The sequence below is a fragment of the Hemicordylus capensis genome, chromosome 7 (assembly GCF_027244095.1).
Source record: "Hemicordylus capensis ecotype Gifberg chromosome 7, rHemCap1.1.pri, whole genome shotgun sequence".
NCBI lineage: Eukaryota > Metazoa > Chordata > Lepidosauria > Squamata > Cordylidae > Hemicordylus > Hemicordylus capensis.
In genome coordinates this window covers 35,073,677-35,090,080 of record NC_069663.1, presented here as the reverse complement: position 1 = coordinate 35,090,080, position 16,404 = coordinate 35,073,677, and the positions used below count along the sequence as shown (strand labels likewise).

The window sequence follows — 16,404 nt, the reverse complement described above, 5'->3', positions numbered from 1 at the left end:
ATGTCCGGATTGTACCACTTCTCGAGATGGAATGCACCCCCCCCACACACACACACACACTTCCTTCCACATAGAAAACTACTGTGTCAGGAGACAGCTTCTATCGTTTGAGCCGCCCTCTGAAATGGTACAACCAGACATGGGCCTTTAATCACCCCTGTAAGAACTAGGCTCGAAGGTGATGCCCTATTAGTAGAGCCAAGGGGACAATTTGTGCTTGTCACCACAAGACCAGCTCACCTTCTCCAAGAGGAAGAAACTTTTGAAGTACAAGCCCTCTGCCTCTCTGTAATTTGTAAGAGTGCTTCTTTTCTTTTCTTTTTTTGCCAATTCTCACTTTACCTCTTTTGCACTTGGACACACACATTACGCATACCCCCCCGGGTGTGCAATGGATGATGTTTGCCTCCAATCTCATGCACAGGCACCTACATTTACCAGCATTCATTTTCTTAAAGTCCACAGACGGGTGGCGGTGGAGGAGGACCGATCCCTTCCCAACTGCCAGCCTCCCCCTTTCGTATGGGTTCCAATTCAGCAGCCCACAGCAAGCATTTACTGAGCTAATTAACAGCAATTTATACTAGATCTTTGTAAATTAGCGATTAACTCCTGGGGTGTCATACACATTCTGTCCTCCCACTCCATCCTTCTCTGTCTCTTCTATGGAGCTGAGCATTTATGCAAAGGAAGCGTTTGTTAATTGTTCCAATTAAAAAGATGCTCCCTTCCCTGGTTTAATTTTGTTCCCTAAACCTGTCAAGCACAAAAAGCTCGAGTCTGTCTTTCCAACTTGCTTGCCAAATGGCTAAGCCATCCTGTCTTTACCACTTCTCCAAATGTATTTTCTGTCATTTTTTCCAGCATGCTGTTTACCTACCCCACCCCACCCCACCCCACCCCCATCTATTAACAATATCAAGGAAATGGGAAAATAATTTTCTTCATCATCATAATGCCAATGAAAATTCAAAGCACTCCACTACACAGACATGACAATTATCCTGATGTATCTACATGCAAACAGAAATACCACTCTCAGCTCCAGATGGTGGTGAGATGGAGTATTTGCTGATGCCTTCCACTACCACCATTCTCACTTTGGGGGAGGCGGGGATTCAGAAAGTTTAAAGGGAATGTGGAAGAATGCTCAGATTGCACATCTTCACTCTGGTTTAAGGGTTCCCTGAAAGTGCCTCTCCCAAAGTCCTCCTAACTCCCAGTGCTGGAGCTGACCATCTCGTGTGATACAATACATCCATTGCATCACTTCCAGGAATAATGTTGAATTGCCAGTAAATGCTCCTGTGCTTGTCCAGAGACATAGGTTCTGAGATGCCAAATAGACCCAGTTCAAGAACACTGAACCACATAAGTTCAGTGTTCTGAACTTATGAGGCAGTGGCCAGGAGTGCTTTTTATCAGCTTCGGTTGATACGTCAGCTACGTCCATTTCTAAAGCTGAATGACAAAACAGTGGTACATATGCTGGTAACCTCCAGGCTTGACAACTGTAATGCGCTCTATGTGGGGCTGCCTCTGTATGTTGTCCAGCAACTACAATTGGTACAGAATGAGGCAGCCAGATTGGTCTCTGGGACAACACGAAGGGAGCATATAACACCGGTTTTGAAAGAACTGCACTGGCTGCCGATATGTTTCCGGGTGAAATACAAAGTGCTGTTTATTACCTATAAAGCCCTTAATGGCTCGGGTCCAGGCTATTTGAGAGAGCACCTCCTTTGTCATAATCCCTGCCGCCTGTTACGATCTTCTGGAGAGGTCCAGTTACAGTTGCCACCAGCTCGTCTGGTGGTGACTCATGACGGGCCCATCTCTGTGGCTGCCCCAGGGCTTTGGGATATGCTCCCTGCTGAAATAAGAGCATCTCCTTCTCTGTTTGTTTTGAGAAAGAACCTCAAGACCCTCCTATTCTCTCAGGCTTTTAATTAGGATTAATTTTAATAATTTAAAAAACTTGTTTTAATAATTTTATTCTATTGTTTTTTTATTGTCATGCATTTTAATTTGTGACTTATAAATTTTTAAAATGTTGTACACCACCTAGAGATATACATATCAGGTGGTATAAAAATATGATAAATAATAAAGAGCTGACATGCCATTGTAGTATGTTTATACAGCTCAGTGCTAAGGCAGTGGTTCCCAACCATGGTTCCTCCAGAGGTTGCCGCTGAACTACAAATCTCAAAATCCCCAGCCCCAATTTACTATGGCTGGTGTGATGGGAGTTGTAGTTGAGCCACATATGGAAGAACCCTAGTTGGGAGCCTCTGGCCTAAGCAGTACAGCAGCCTGCAGCGTTCTCCCCTGAGAAATACTTACGAAAACTCTTTTTTTCTCCCTCAAAGTTCTTCAGGTGTTTTGCCCCAATTGGCCTGGGAATTTCACTCTAAGCAAAGTTGCAAAGCTGGTAAGTTTAATGCCACGAAAGGTATTCACTTACTGGGCCAATGCCATGACTCCAAGGATCCATAAAGTCTCAGCTGCAGCTCTGCCTTGCCAGTCACAGGATCTGGGGGAAAGAAGGACAGATCTCATGCTCCATGGAGTGTCTTGGTTGATCCCACATGCTAGTAGCTATGCTGTAAATCACTCTGGGAAATGGCTTCACACCTGCAGTTCCACTATGGACCTGCCTCCAGCCATTCCCATTTTCCTGTTATTTCCATTACATAAGAACATAAGAACAGCCCTGCTGGATCAGGCCCAAGGCCCATCTACAGGTGAAACTCGGAAAATTAGAATATCATGCAAAAGTCCATTAATTTCAGTAATGCAAATTAAAAGGTGAAACTGATATATGAGACAGACGCATTACATGCAAAGCGAGATAAGTCAAGCCTTAATTTGTTATAATTGTGATCATCATGGTGTATAGCTCATGAAAACCCCAAATCCACAATCCCAGAAAATTAGAATATTACATGGAACCAAGAAGACAAGGATTGTAGAATAGAACAATATCGGACCTCTGAAAAGTATAAGCATGCATATGTATTCAGTACTTGGTTTGGGCCCCTTTTGCAGCAATTACTGCCTCAATGCGGCATGGCATGGATGCTATCAGCCTGTGGCACTGATGAGGTGTTATGGAAGACCAGGATGCTTCATTAGCGGCCTTCAGCTCTTCTGCATTGTTTGGTCTCATGTCTCTCATCCTTCTCTTGGCAATGCCCCATAGATTCTCTATGGGGTCAGGTCAGGCGAGTTTGCTGGCCAATCAAGCACAGTACACTGTATACTTTTCAGAGGTCCAATATTGTTCTATTCTTCAATCCTTGTCTTCTTGGTTCCATGTAATATTCTAATTTTCTGGGATTGTGGATTTGGGGTTTTCATGAGCTGTACGCCATGATCATCACAATTATAACAAATTAAGGCTTGACTTATCTCACTTTGCATGTAATGCGTCTGTCTCATATATCAGTTTCACCTTTTAATTTGCATTACTGAAATTAATGGACTTTTGCACGATATTCTAATTTTCCGAGTTTCACCTGTAGTCCAGCATCCTGTTTCACACAGCGGCCCACCAGATTCCTCTGAAAGCCCACAGGCAAGAGGTATCTGCATGCCCTCTCTCCTGCTGTTGCTCCCCTGCAACTGGTATTGAGAGGCATCCTGCCTCTGAGGCCCACCAGACTTTGCACTCGTGTGTGTAGGGGCTGTCAGAAACAAGTAGCCTCCCATCTGAAAAATTGGGAGCTCCAAGTGGCTTTCCAACCCTGCCCTCTGCACATGTCTCAGCTGTCATTAGAGGCGGCTGGAAGCTCTTCTTCCTCGGTTTCTTCACAACTGCTCCAAAGGTGGTCATCTTCATGCCACACAGCAATTATTGCTGGTACTATACCTTCACAAAGAAAAAAACTTAACTCTTAAGCTGATTTAGCTACTTTTAATTTCTTTATAGAATCTTATAGGTTAAGGTAAGTTACCAGAACTTTTTAAGTGCTTCAAATGAATTGAGTTAACCCCTAAGTTGCTGACATAGACCTACGCGGCCATTCTTTCCTATAGTAGCCAGTGAGTGGCTTCTGCCAACCCAACCTTTGCCTGACATTCTTCACCCAGCTTCAAATCTTAGTTATAGGAGTTGGGCAAAAGTCAGAGAGGGGGCGCAGATGACACACCCATCAGGAGCATGCACTCCCCTGCAACTGGAGGTCCCCACCAAATTACTTGCTGGTGGATTATGAGAAACCACACGATGCCTAATGGATACCTCTTGGAAAACAGCAGCATCTCAAGCTATTTTTTTCATCCTACTACTACAACAACAATATTTATATACCGCTTGTCAACCCAAGTTCTCAAAGCAGTTTACATAGAAAAATAAATAATACATCAAGAAGATGGTCCCCTGTCCCCAAAGGGCTCACAATCCTGGGCATTGATAATCAAATAGAAAACTTCCCTTATGTCTGATCATTTCTAGGAATAGGACAGAACCTAGGAGCATATCCCAGGCATTGATTAGCACAAACACTTTTTTGGAATGAGCCTCTGGAAGGTTCGAAACCTGCCTGGAAAGAGCAGCCCCCTGAATGCAGCAGAGGGAGACGTTTATCACTGGAGTTAATGGGGATATAAACTGAAAAAGGCAAGTAGGGCCATACATGTTTTATTTATTTGTTCTAACCACCCACTAGAATTACTTGGTCTTCCTTTCCATTTTAGTTTCATTGTTTGTTTTAAAAGTAACAAACATGTTTATGTAAGGATGCAAGAAATAACTTTTCATAATGCATTTACAACAATTAATATGTAGCTGTTCCAAAATATACAAACATTTTCTCCCGCTTGAAGCTGGGAGGGGGAAAAAATTATCCCACATTTTTTTGCTGCAGCTTACATAGGAACATAGGAAGCTGCCATATGTCAAGTCAGACCATTGGTCCATCTAGCTCAGCATCTATCTATCTATCTATCTATCATATTTTTATATCACCTGATATGTACATCTCTAGGTGGTGTACAAAATTTAAAATATTTAAAAGTCACAAATTAAAATACATGACAATAAATACAATAGAATAAAATTATTAAAACAAGTTTTTTTAAAAAATATATTAAAATTAATTCTAATTAAAAGCCTGAGAGAACAGAAGGGTCTTGAGGTTCTTCCTGAAAACAAACAGAGAAGGAGATTCTCTTATTTCAGCAGGAAGCTTATTCCAAAGCCCCGGGGCAGCCGCAGAGAAAGCCTGGTCCTGGGTCACCACCAAATTAGGTGCTGGCAACTGTAACCGGATCATTTGCTACCCAGACTGGCAGCAGCTTCTCCAGGGTCACAGGCAGAAGTCTTTCTCAGCCTTATCTGGGAGATGCCAGGCCAGGGAGGGAACTTGGAACCTTCTGCATGCAGGTGCTCTTCCCAAAGTGGCCCATAGGGGGAATATCTCACAGTGCTCACACATGCAGTCTCCCATTCAAATGCAACCAGGGTGAACCCTGCTTAGCAAAGGGGACAATTCATGCTTGCTGCCACAAGACCAGCTCTCCTCCCTTCTCCCTAAGCCTGTCCATTTCAGCAATCATTTCATCATCCCTTGAGCATAAGCGTGACTGCTGTTTCCCAGTGTCAGATCAGAACAAACTTGGCCGCTAATAAGAAATTTAAAGCAAATAGTCTAATCACACATTGAAACTGATCAGCCAAATAATTCAGGGTTTTCTTGACTGTTTTAATTGTATTTGTTGGCTCGGTGGCAATAATTATTGTCTTTTAGACCAACGAAAATAGACTACTGCCAGTGTTTAGCACAGATTTCTGCTGTTACAAAAATATGGATGAGGAAAAGCTAAGAGAGATTTTGCCTTTTTGAAGAGGTTCTCCTTGCTTGAGCTGCAGATGCCAACACAACAATGCTATCTGCTGGAGAATGCAGCCGCGGGAAGTGGCTGCATCTCCATGATAAATTCAAGATTGTGGATTTTTCTGTCATCTTTCTGTTTACAAGGGCTGTGCTTGGCGAAGATAAAGCAGTGAAGGGACCAGATGAATCCATTTTCATTCATTCATTCTTCCCCCCACCTACCCTGGCACAAGATTATGAGGAGGATTGAGCCAAGCATGACCCCAGTGGCTGAGGAACTGGGGACCAGTTTCTCCCCACCACCACTTCAAACCTAGACTGGCCTGGCAGCAGCAGGGTAGAGAAATCACCTAAAGTGGGAATCAGACGTGCACCTAGGTTATTTTGGAGCCTGGACCTAGAGGCCTTTGGAGATCCCCCCTCCTCTGCAAATTTAGTATCATCATGTTTGGCTGGGCAATCATACCATCGACAGACTAAAGAAGATTGGGGGGGGGGCTGGGGCTGTGGAGACCCTGGACTTCGGCCCGGAAGTCCATGGGTAAGAGCACCTCTAAGCCAGGGTTTCTTAACCTTGGGCCCCCAGATGTTGTTGGACTACAACTCCCATCATCCTCAGCCACAAAGGCCATGTCTGGGGATGCTGGGAGTTGTAGCCCTACAACATCTGGGGGCCCAAGGTTAAGAAACCCTGCTCTAAGCTCATGTCCAGCTTAGCATATGAACCTCCAATCCCTAATACGCACCTCCAATGGAAGGCAAGCATTATGACCACACACACACACACCGAAGGTCTTCTCTAGCTCCAATTTCAACCCATTCGAGGAGGAGCCGTGGCTCGGTGGAAGCGCATCTGCTTTGCGCTCAGAAGCTGGTTCCTGGTTCCCTGGTAGGGGAGGAAAAGACCCCTTTCTGAAAGCTTGGAAAGCCGCTGCCCATCAAAGCAGACAATACTGAGCTAGATGGACCGACGGTCCGGCGTGGTATGAGGCAGCATCCTACATACCCCGATGGGGACTCAGCAGTCTGAAAATGTCTCCACTGACCTTGAACCTGCTCTAATGTTGGTGGGGAAAGAAGCAAGGCAAGGAGGGGTTCTTCCTCTCTCTGCCCCCCCCCCCCACTGCTTGCTGCTGAGTTTGGCACTGGTGATGACAGCATGGCAGGCGACCTCCTCCCTCCCTTCTGCCCCCCCCACTGTTGCTGGTGACAAAGCAGTAAGGGGAGTAAGGGGGAATATTTATTGGTGGAGGGGGGATGGAGGCCTGTAGGGGAGAGGAGATTAAAGAGGTTCGTAGCTAACTGCAACATCCCTTGCTAACTGAACAAAAGAAGCACCTTGGTGCTTCTCTTCATATAGCAGGAGGAGAGCAACTGGCCCTATCCAGCCCCAGCACAACATCCCTCCCGTGGCTGTTGCTGGTGTCTGTCTTAGGTTTCTTTTTTAGATGGCGAGCCCTTTGGGGACAGGGAGACATTTTAGACATTTTGTTTGTTTGTTTGTTTATCTTCTACTGCTGCTGCTGCTGCTGCTGCTACTACTATACCGCTTTTCAACAAAGTTTCCAAAGCGGTTTCCAAAGAAAAAGAAATAAATAAGATAGTTGCCTGTCCCCAAAGGGCTCACAACCAAAAAAGAGAGAGATAAGGTCAACACCAACAACAGCCCCTGGAGGGATGCTGTGCTGGGGTTGGAGAGGGCCAGTTGCTCTCCCCCTGCTCAACAGAAGAGAATTGCCACTTTGAAAGGTGCCTCTTTGCTCAGTCAGTGGGGGCTTATTTACTTACTTTATTTCTATGTAAACTGCTTTGGGAAACTTTTGTTGAAAAGCGGTATATAAATATTTGTCGTATCTGTCATAACATGTTTGCATCGGAGCAGTGTTTGGATGTCAGCCACGGTAAGTTTTTATTTAGGAACCAAACACATGCACCTCCCTGGCAGCTCCAAGCTAGGGCAGAGAGAGACTCCTGCCTACAACCTTGGAGATGCCGCTGCCAGGCTGGGCAGACGATACTGAACTAGATGGACCAAGCATCTGACTCAATATCTGACAACTTCCTATGTTCCTCCTTCCAAATGGCCATGGGATGCACGGAATTTCCAAATGGAAATTGCTAACCGAGCAAAGGGGCACCTTTTCAAAGGGCTGATTCTCTTTATTGAGCAGGGGGAGAGCAACTGGCCCTATCCAGCCCCAGCACAGCATCCCTCCAGTGGCTGTGGCTGGGGTCTCTCTTGTGTTTCTTTTTAAGACTGTGAGCCCTTTGGGGACAGGGAGACATTTTGTTTGTTTGTTTATATCTATGTAAACCACTTTGGGAGCTTTTGTGGGGAAACGGTAAGTAAATATTCGTCTTTACCATCATATTGGAATTTCCCATCTCCCTCCACCAGCCCAGAAAGAGCTCTGCTTATTCCAAGTCAACTTGAGAAGAACTAGCAGGTGACTTACTGAGGCCCAATCTAGAAGGCACACGGGAGAGACATGTAAACCCTCTTCTCATGGTTTGGTTCCCCCCCTCCTCTTTTAACTAAAAAGTGATCACAGTAAATAAAAGCAGTAACTAAATGGATGATGGCTTAGAAAGAGATGATGCAGGACCAGGGTGGGGAGGGCTCCTAGGCTATTTCCTCTCCCCCTATTTGTCCCCTCAGAATTGCTGCTTGCTGTTTCCCTTTATGATAAAAGACACGGAAGGCACAGGATTCCCACCCCCAGGCATGTGGAAGCAATTCGGGGACAGAGACCGCAAGAACAGAATAAAAGGTTTTATATATAGGTTATCTAGGAAACTGCCTCCTCCTGAGTCAGATCCTTGCTCCTTCTAGCTCAATCTTGTCTACATTGACTGGCAGCAGCTATCCAAGGTTTCGGGCAGGAGTCTCTCCCAGCTTTTATGAAGTTCTAAAGAAGTATTTATGTGGATGAAACTATTGTGGACTATTACTCATTAGGATTTTAATATATACAAATTACACGTTTCTGTATTAAGACTGGGTATAGGTTAAGAAATACATTGTGAATATATTCCTGACTTACTCCTGATCTTGTACAGTTTTCCAGGGTGCTTTCCAGATTAGACCCTGCAACAGGGTGAGGACACATCTCGGAAGCGTGCTTCCACACTTCCTGAGTTGTGACACCCCAGTCCCTACGCGGACAGCAGGGTGCCGTTCACATTGCCAATGCCTTGTTGCTAATTTAATCACTGAGATACAGAGTTAGGACATCGTGTATCCAGCATAAGAAAGTTGCTGTTGTTTCAGGTTATTAGTTTCCGCGAGACTGCTCCCCCTGCTGTTTATGATTTGAATGCAACTTGCCTGAATGGAGGCATTTTGCTGCTGTTGGGCAGCTAGTCTGGAAAGCACCCAGTTCCATCTGGATCCAGTTGTATTTGGCTTCATTTTATGTCTTGTTGGTTGTGTCTCTTCCAGCCCTACTTGGAGATGCCATCAACTGAACCTGAGACCTTCTGCACCCAAAGCAGATTCTCTGCCACTGAGTTCTGGTCCTTCTTCCCTCACCCTTAAGCAGCCCCTCCTCGATACAAGTGCTGGCAGAGCTGTTATTAATTTCTTTCCTTCCAACAACAGGTCTCCATAGTGCAAATTATTTCTGGAACCCAGTTTTCAGTGCTGGCTTATTACATTGTGTCTAGAGCAGAGGGGGAGCTCCTGTTTCAGAAGAAGTCCAGAACTTGCATTGGTTGCATAGAATTAATTGTGTAGTTCCTTCGAAGCTGGTCCTGCTGTTTTGAATGCAAGCCCATGCTTTAGGTGGCTTCCATATTCACCATTTAGTCTGAAATGGCTGCTCACTTTTTATGGAGAATCCGGATGATGCCTGGTGGCATCTCAGGGTTTCCTGTGCCATCCACCCATCATTTTCCAACTGTATTTTGTAGTGATTCCCGCCCCCTCCCTCTCCCCCAGTTAAAGTACAAGTACAGTACTGGACCATCCAGCATGGACTGGTAAAGTTCTGAGGAAGTTTTTCAAAGCTACTGTTCCTTTAATTAATAGCTGCTGCTTCTGGAAGTAAAAAACTATTTCCCTCGAATTTTTTTCCTGTTCAGCACAGCCCTGCTGAATTGCTCCTTGATTGCTCCATAATTAATCACTTGGATGGACTTTACTGATTTCCTCTCTTCTTTCTGCTCCTTTCTTTATTGTATAGTGAAAGAGCACTATTTCTAAAGAAAGAAAGAAAAATGAGAGGAGACCAATAATTAAATGTACCCCCCATGGGGAACAGAAACAGACTAATTACAGAGCAATTAAAGGGCAATTTATCATTAATGAATTATTGATGAATTACCTGCTGAACAGAAAACTATTAGAGTTAGAAGACATAAGGAGGAAGCTTCTCATTAAAGTTGTGGGGGACCTTTACTGAATGGGACTTCAGCAGCGCTGAAGGGCTCTAGTGTGGAAGCCACTATAACCTTTTAGAAATGCCAGTTGATCACATGATAATGATGGTATTGGCAATACACTCACCATCCATCTTTGGCTGAAGCAGAACATCACCATTCCCTCCATGTGCTGTAACTAAATAGAAGTTGGCTGAATACTGACAACCATTTTCAAGAGAGTTGTATACTCAAACATTTGGATCAGCTTTTGTCTCTGGCCAAGCAGCTTTTGCAAGTTTTTGAAGCATTGCAGAAACCTGCCGAACCTGAGGGGATAGTAAAATGAGTGTGCACACTGCATCATGGGCATGGCTCTACAGCCAACTTCAGCTGCCATATGTCTACACAAACACTGAACGGCTAGAAAGACCTTTTGGGTGAGGGGGTGATTTCACCACCCTGTCGCCATAATTTATTCTGATCAAGTCTGTTTGCTTCTATAAGAGTGTAGGAGGGAGGAACCATGAGACCCTGGTGGGCAGAAGATGCCCTTCAAGAAGGTTGCTCCAGAGGATGATGATGATGCTTTGGAATTAGGAGTAAAATTGCAGCCGGCATGTTCAGCTCCCTGTTCCAGGGAGGAAAATCATCATTGGGACTGGCAAGTCTGGCATGGCTTCCTCACAGCACCCTGCAGCTCAGACTGACACCACCAGAGAAAGCATGGCGGGCTTGAAATGGACCTTCGAGTGCCTGCTAACGTTGCAGAATAAGAAGAAGTCAATTCTGGGAAGTACCAGAGAATTTCCAATGCCTAGAGAGTCCTGAGCTTGCACAGTAATGCCGTTCCCCACCCGCGTGGTGAGGCAGGGTTGTGAGGCAGGCTTGGAAGCAGTCGCAGCGGCTGCCATCTTGGGCCCCCTCCACATGGCCAGTGCTGACCAATCGGGAGAGGGGACAGGGGGAATCTTGCCTGGCAGCCACCATTTCATCAGTCTCCCAGCAGCCAGGCATCCAACCACCAGCCCAGCACTCAGTGGGGGATAACCGGTCGCCTGCAGGAGCCAAGTAGGGATTTTTGGGGTCGCGCCAGATTGACTGTAGGCGTGGCCTTTTTTCACCTACTTCTCACTGAGGCTTTGGAATTGGGTTGCAGGCAGGCATAGTAGAATAACCAGTCACTTGGCAGGAGAGTGTGGGTGTGGGGTAGACTCAGTAGCTCAACTCCTCCCTGTAGGCTTCCAGCGGCATCTGGTGGGCCACTGTGTGAAACAGGATGCTGGACTAGATGGGCTTCCTTGGGCCTGATCCAGAAGGGCTGTTCTTATGTTTTTATCAGTGTTTGGCTGGAGGCAGGGTTCGGACTGGGGGCACTGAGAGGGCGGTGGAATGTAAGTGGGGAGGGGGCCGGGTTTTGAGCAGAATGGGTACTTAAGGGTGGGAGTTGGGGCGCAGGGGTGGGGTGGGGCACACCAGGTGGAGTGGGGCAGGTGGAGCGCACCAGGAATATGCCCTGTTGCCCTAAGGGCAGTCTGAGCCTACTTCTCACGACCAATTGGAAGGAGAGGAGGTGGGGCTCTCCAGACAGGGAGAGGGGGAAAGGGGAGCCGGGCAGCTGGCGCGGGGAGAGTCCAGCGAGCGCAGCAGGGCGCACCAGCCAAGGGTGCACCAGGAAAATGCCCTGCTGCTCGGTAAGCCAGTCCGAGCCTGGCTGGAGGGCCATTTGGGGTGGGGTGGGGGTCAAGGAACAGCCCTTTAGGGTTTTGGTGGCCCGGTGTGCTGGGAATGGCCCCCATTCAGGGGTGGCGTGACTTACCAGCTCAGAGCTCTAGCAGCTTGGGTTTGGGGTGAGTCGGGCCGCTCCCCCCTCAGCGGGGTGAAGCCTCACGGTGAGAGGAGGTCAGGATATGGAGCTGGACTGAGTCAGTGCCCAGCCCTTCACCCTGGTGTGGGAAGGCCCTCACGAAGAGGTGGCCACCACACGAGAGGAGTACCCGCACTCTGATGAGTTAGGGACCTTGTTGCAAGCTTGTTATCTGCTGTACATTAATAACGTGGCCCTAATTTACTCCAACTGTCTTCATTGGGGCCTGGGGGGGTACAAGGGATGATTCTGGGTTTTCTTTCAGAAAGAGACGTAGCAGAACTCTCTCTCTCTCTCTCTCTCTGTTCAGTTATGTCCGATTCTCGGTCACTCTATGGATCACTGCACTCCATGCCATCCTATTTCGGACAGCTTCCTTTAAGTCCGCCATGGTCATTCCAGTGTCATTTTTTATAATATCCAGCCACCGAGCACAAGGCCGTCCCCGTCTCTTTCTCCCACTGATCATTCCCAGCATAATTGTCTTTTCGAGTGAGTCAGTTTGCATGACATGACCAAAATATGTCAGTCTATGTTTGGTAATCTTAGCTTCTAGCGATATTATTGGTTTAACTCGATCTAAAACTTCCTTATCTGTAATTCTCGCTGAATTACTCCTACTTATATGCCACTTTTCAACCAAGGTTTGGAAAGCAGTTTACATAGAAAAGAACACATAAAGTCAGCAGGTTCGTTAACAGTAGAGTACCAGTACAAGGTGGGAGTTTTAGTTTAGAAATCCAGCTCATGTTTTGGGGGCCGCTGTAACTAGTTTCCCCTGCTAATGGGGCAAAGCGGCACCTTTTACTGTGGTGATTCTCTTTATTTAGCAGGGGGAGAGTAACTGGCCCTTTCCACCCCCAGCACACTACCTCCAGTGACTGTTGCAGGTGTCTAAATTGTGTTTCTTTTTAGAATGTGAGCCCTTTGGGGACAGGGAACCATCTTACAGGTGAAACTCGGAAAATTAGAATATCGTGCAAAAGTCCATTAATTTCAGTAATGCAAATTAAAAGGTGAAACTGATATATGAGACAGACGCATTACATGCAAAGCGAGATAAGTCAAGCCTTAATTTGTTATAATTGTGATGATCATGGCGTACAGCTCATGAAAACCCCAAATCCACAATCCCAGAAAATTAGAATATTACATGGAACCAAGAAGACAAGGATTGAAGAATAGAACAATATCGGACCTCTGAAAAGTATACAGTGTACTGTGCTTGATTGGCCAGCAAACTCGCCTGAGCTGACCCCATAGAGAATCTATGGGGCATTGCCAAGAGAAGGATGAGAGACATGAGACCAAACAATGCAGAATTGCTGAAGGCCGCTAATGAAGCATCCTGGTCTTCCATAATACTTCATCAGTGCCACAGGCTGATAGCATCCATGCCACGCTGCATTGAGGCAGTAATTGCAGCAAAAGGGGCCCAAACCAAGTACTGAATACATATGCATGCTTATACTTTTCAGAGGTCCGATATTGTTCTATTCTTCAATCCTTGTCTTCTTGTTTCCATGTAATATTCTAATTTTCTGAGATTGTGGATTTGGGGTTTTCATGAGCTGTACGCCATGACCATCACAATTATAACAAATTAAGGCTTGACTTATCTCGCTTTGCATGTAATGCATCTGTCTCATATATCAGTTTCACCTTTTAATTTGCATTATTGAAATTAATGGACTTTTGCACGATATTCTAATTTTCCGAGTTTCACCTGTATTTATTTATTATTTCGCTGCGTAAACTGCCCTGAGCCATTTTTGGAGGGGCGGTATAGAAATCAAATTAATAATTAATAAATAAATTATTATTATTATTATTATTATTAATAATAATTTAACAAATACTTGGGCATTCTCTAGGCTGATAACATCACACACACTGAAGTTAAAAGAAAAATTGGAAGTGAATACATCAGGAGAGTTAGAAAAATCCTTAAGTTCAAACTCAATGGCGGGAACACCATACAAGCCATAAACACCTGGGCTATACCTGTTATCAGATACACTGCAGGAATAATAGACTGGACCCAGGCAGAGCTAGAGACGCCGGATCGTAAGACCAGGAAAATAATGACCATCAATCATGCTCTGCACCCCCGCAGTGATGTCGATAGGCTCTACCTCCCTCGCAGCTCAGGTGGAAGAGGAATGCTGCAAGTCCATCAAACAGTAGAGGAGGAGAAAAGAGGCCTTGAAGTATCAAGGACAGTGAAGAAGATGCACTTGTAATGGTCAATAACACGAAACTATTCAACACCAATGAAACAAAGCAGGCCTACAAGAAAGAACAAGTCAAGAACCGAGCAGAAAAATGGAGAAATAAGCCCCTGCATGGTCAATATTTGCACAATATAAGTGGAAAATCAGACATCACCAAGACCTGGCAATGGCTTAAGAATGGTTACTTGAAGAAAGAAACAGAGGGTTTAATACTGGCTGCACAAGAACAGGCACTAAGAACAAATGCAATAAGAGCAAAAGTCGAAAAATCCACAACAAACAGCAAGTGCCGCCTTTGTAAAGAAGCAGATGAAACAGTGGACCACCTAATCAGCTGTTGAAAAAAGATCGCACAGACTGACTACAAACAAAGGCATGACAAAGTAGCAGGGATGATACACTGGAACATCTGCAAAAAATACAAGCTACCTGTAGCCAAGAATTGGTGGGACCATAAAATTGAAAAAGTTGAAGAAAATGAAGATCTAAAAATCTTATGGGACTTCCGACTACAAACAGACAAACATCTGCCACACAATACACCAGATATAACTGTAGTCGAGAAGAAAGAAAAACAAGTTAAAATAATCGACATAGCAATACCAGGGGATAGCAGAATAGAAGAAAAAGAAATAGAAAAAATCACCAAATACAAAGATCTACAAATTGAAATTGAAAGGCTGTGGCAGAAAAAGACCAAAATCATCCCAGTGGTAATTGGCGCCCTGGGTGCAGTTCCAAAAGACCTTGAAGAGCACCTCAACACCATAGGGGTCACAGAAATCACCACCAGCCAATGACAAAAAGCAGCTTTACTGGGAACAGCCTATATTCTGCGACGATATCTATAACAATTGACAATAAAATTCAGCCGCCCCAGGTCCTTGGGAAGGACTCGATGTCTGGATAAAACAAACCAGTCAATAATGTCTGACTGTGTAAACAAGAAAAAATAATAATAATTTATGTATGAGGCTAATCTGGACCAGATTTTGCAGGAGATCCAGAGAGAAAAACTATTAATTTAATTAATTTAGTTTGTTTATAAAAATGAGGCTCCGTAGCCTGGCTATATGTGAGTCTGAATAATGCTATTTCTTCAAACTATTTTCAGGAGCAGTGTGTTCCCTCTAAGGTGTGCACGTGCACACAAGGGTGTGTGTGTCTGTGTGTTTTAATGCCTGCTAATTTAATTTTAGATCCCGCTCAGGCTGAATCAGGAAGGCCCCACTCTGGCTTCACATGCACACACACTGCCTTGTTACCGCCACCCTGAACAGAACTTATTCCGCACACAGATTGGGGGGGGGGGGAGCCAGAGGGAGCCCTGCTCGGTACGTTCTTCAGACACCAGGGGAAAGTTGAGATCTCACACGAGGGTTATTTGGGTGCTTGGCAGGCCATTCCATTCATGAAGAGGGAATTATGAGAACCAAGAAGAATCCTGCAGTCATAAGGACCTGCCATACGGGTAAGTCAACATATTGTTGTTGTTTTCCATATTTAGAATGCTCCATTACAGAAAAGTGTATTTGATAAATGGTTAGAAACTAAGAAAAAGAAGTGGGGTGGGGAAGGTGGCAGGCCAGCCATCGAGAATGTGGCTAGTTTTGATTTTAAGCCAAGTTGTGACCTCCAGCCTTCCTCGCCTCTCCAGCCTTTCATCTCTGCTAATGCTATCTCTATTTCCCTCATTTCCTTCTTTCTGCAGGCTCACAGCCTCACATCTTTTCTTCCATCCCTTCTTATGGACTGCTCTCTTTTCCAACCCTCCTTCCTAGCCCACTCCCTGCTTCTTCTATTCCCTCCTTCCCTAGGCATTTCCCTTTTAGAACCCTCTTTAGACTGCCAATAGCATATGGACTTATGGTGCTGCGAGTCAGACCCTGCCTGGGTCCATCTAAGTAAGGCTCTCCAGCGTTTCTGACAGGTCCTTCCCTGCCTGTCCTGGGCGCTTTCCAGATTAGCCGCTCAACAGCGGCAAAATGCTTCCGTTCAGGCAAATCGCATTCAAAATATAAATAGCAAAGCGTCCACTGGGAGGAGCAGTCTTGCGAAAACTATGCTTCTGCTGATGCCCAAACAACTTGCTTTCTTAGCCCTA

At 45.3% G+C, this 16,404-nt stretch overlaps 1 long non-coding RNA gene across 1 annotated transcript in view; it reads right to left on the bottom strand.

Annotated features, from left to right (window-relative positions):
* The window catches only part of LOC128332799 (uncharacterized), an 88,105-nt gene that overhangs the window by 28,261 nt on the left and 43,440 nt on the right, over nucleotides 1-16,404 (bottom strand). Inside the window, exon 2 of the long non-coding RNA XR_008310762.1 lies at nucleotides 2,468-2,536. This is a non-coding gene — a long non-coding RNA (uncharacterized LOC128332799). The remainder of the gene's footprint in view (nucleotides 1-2,467; nucleotides 2,537-16,404) is intronic.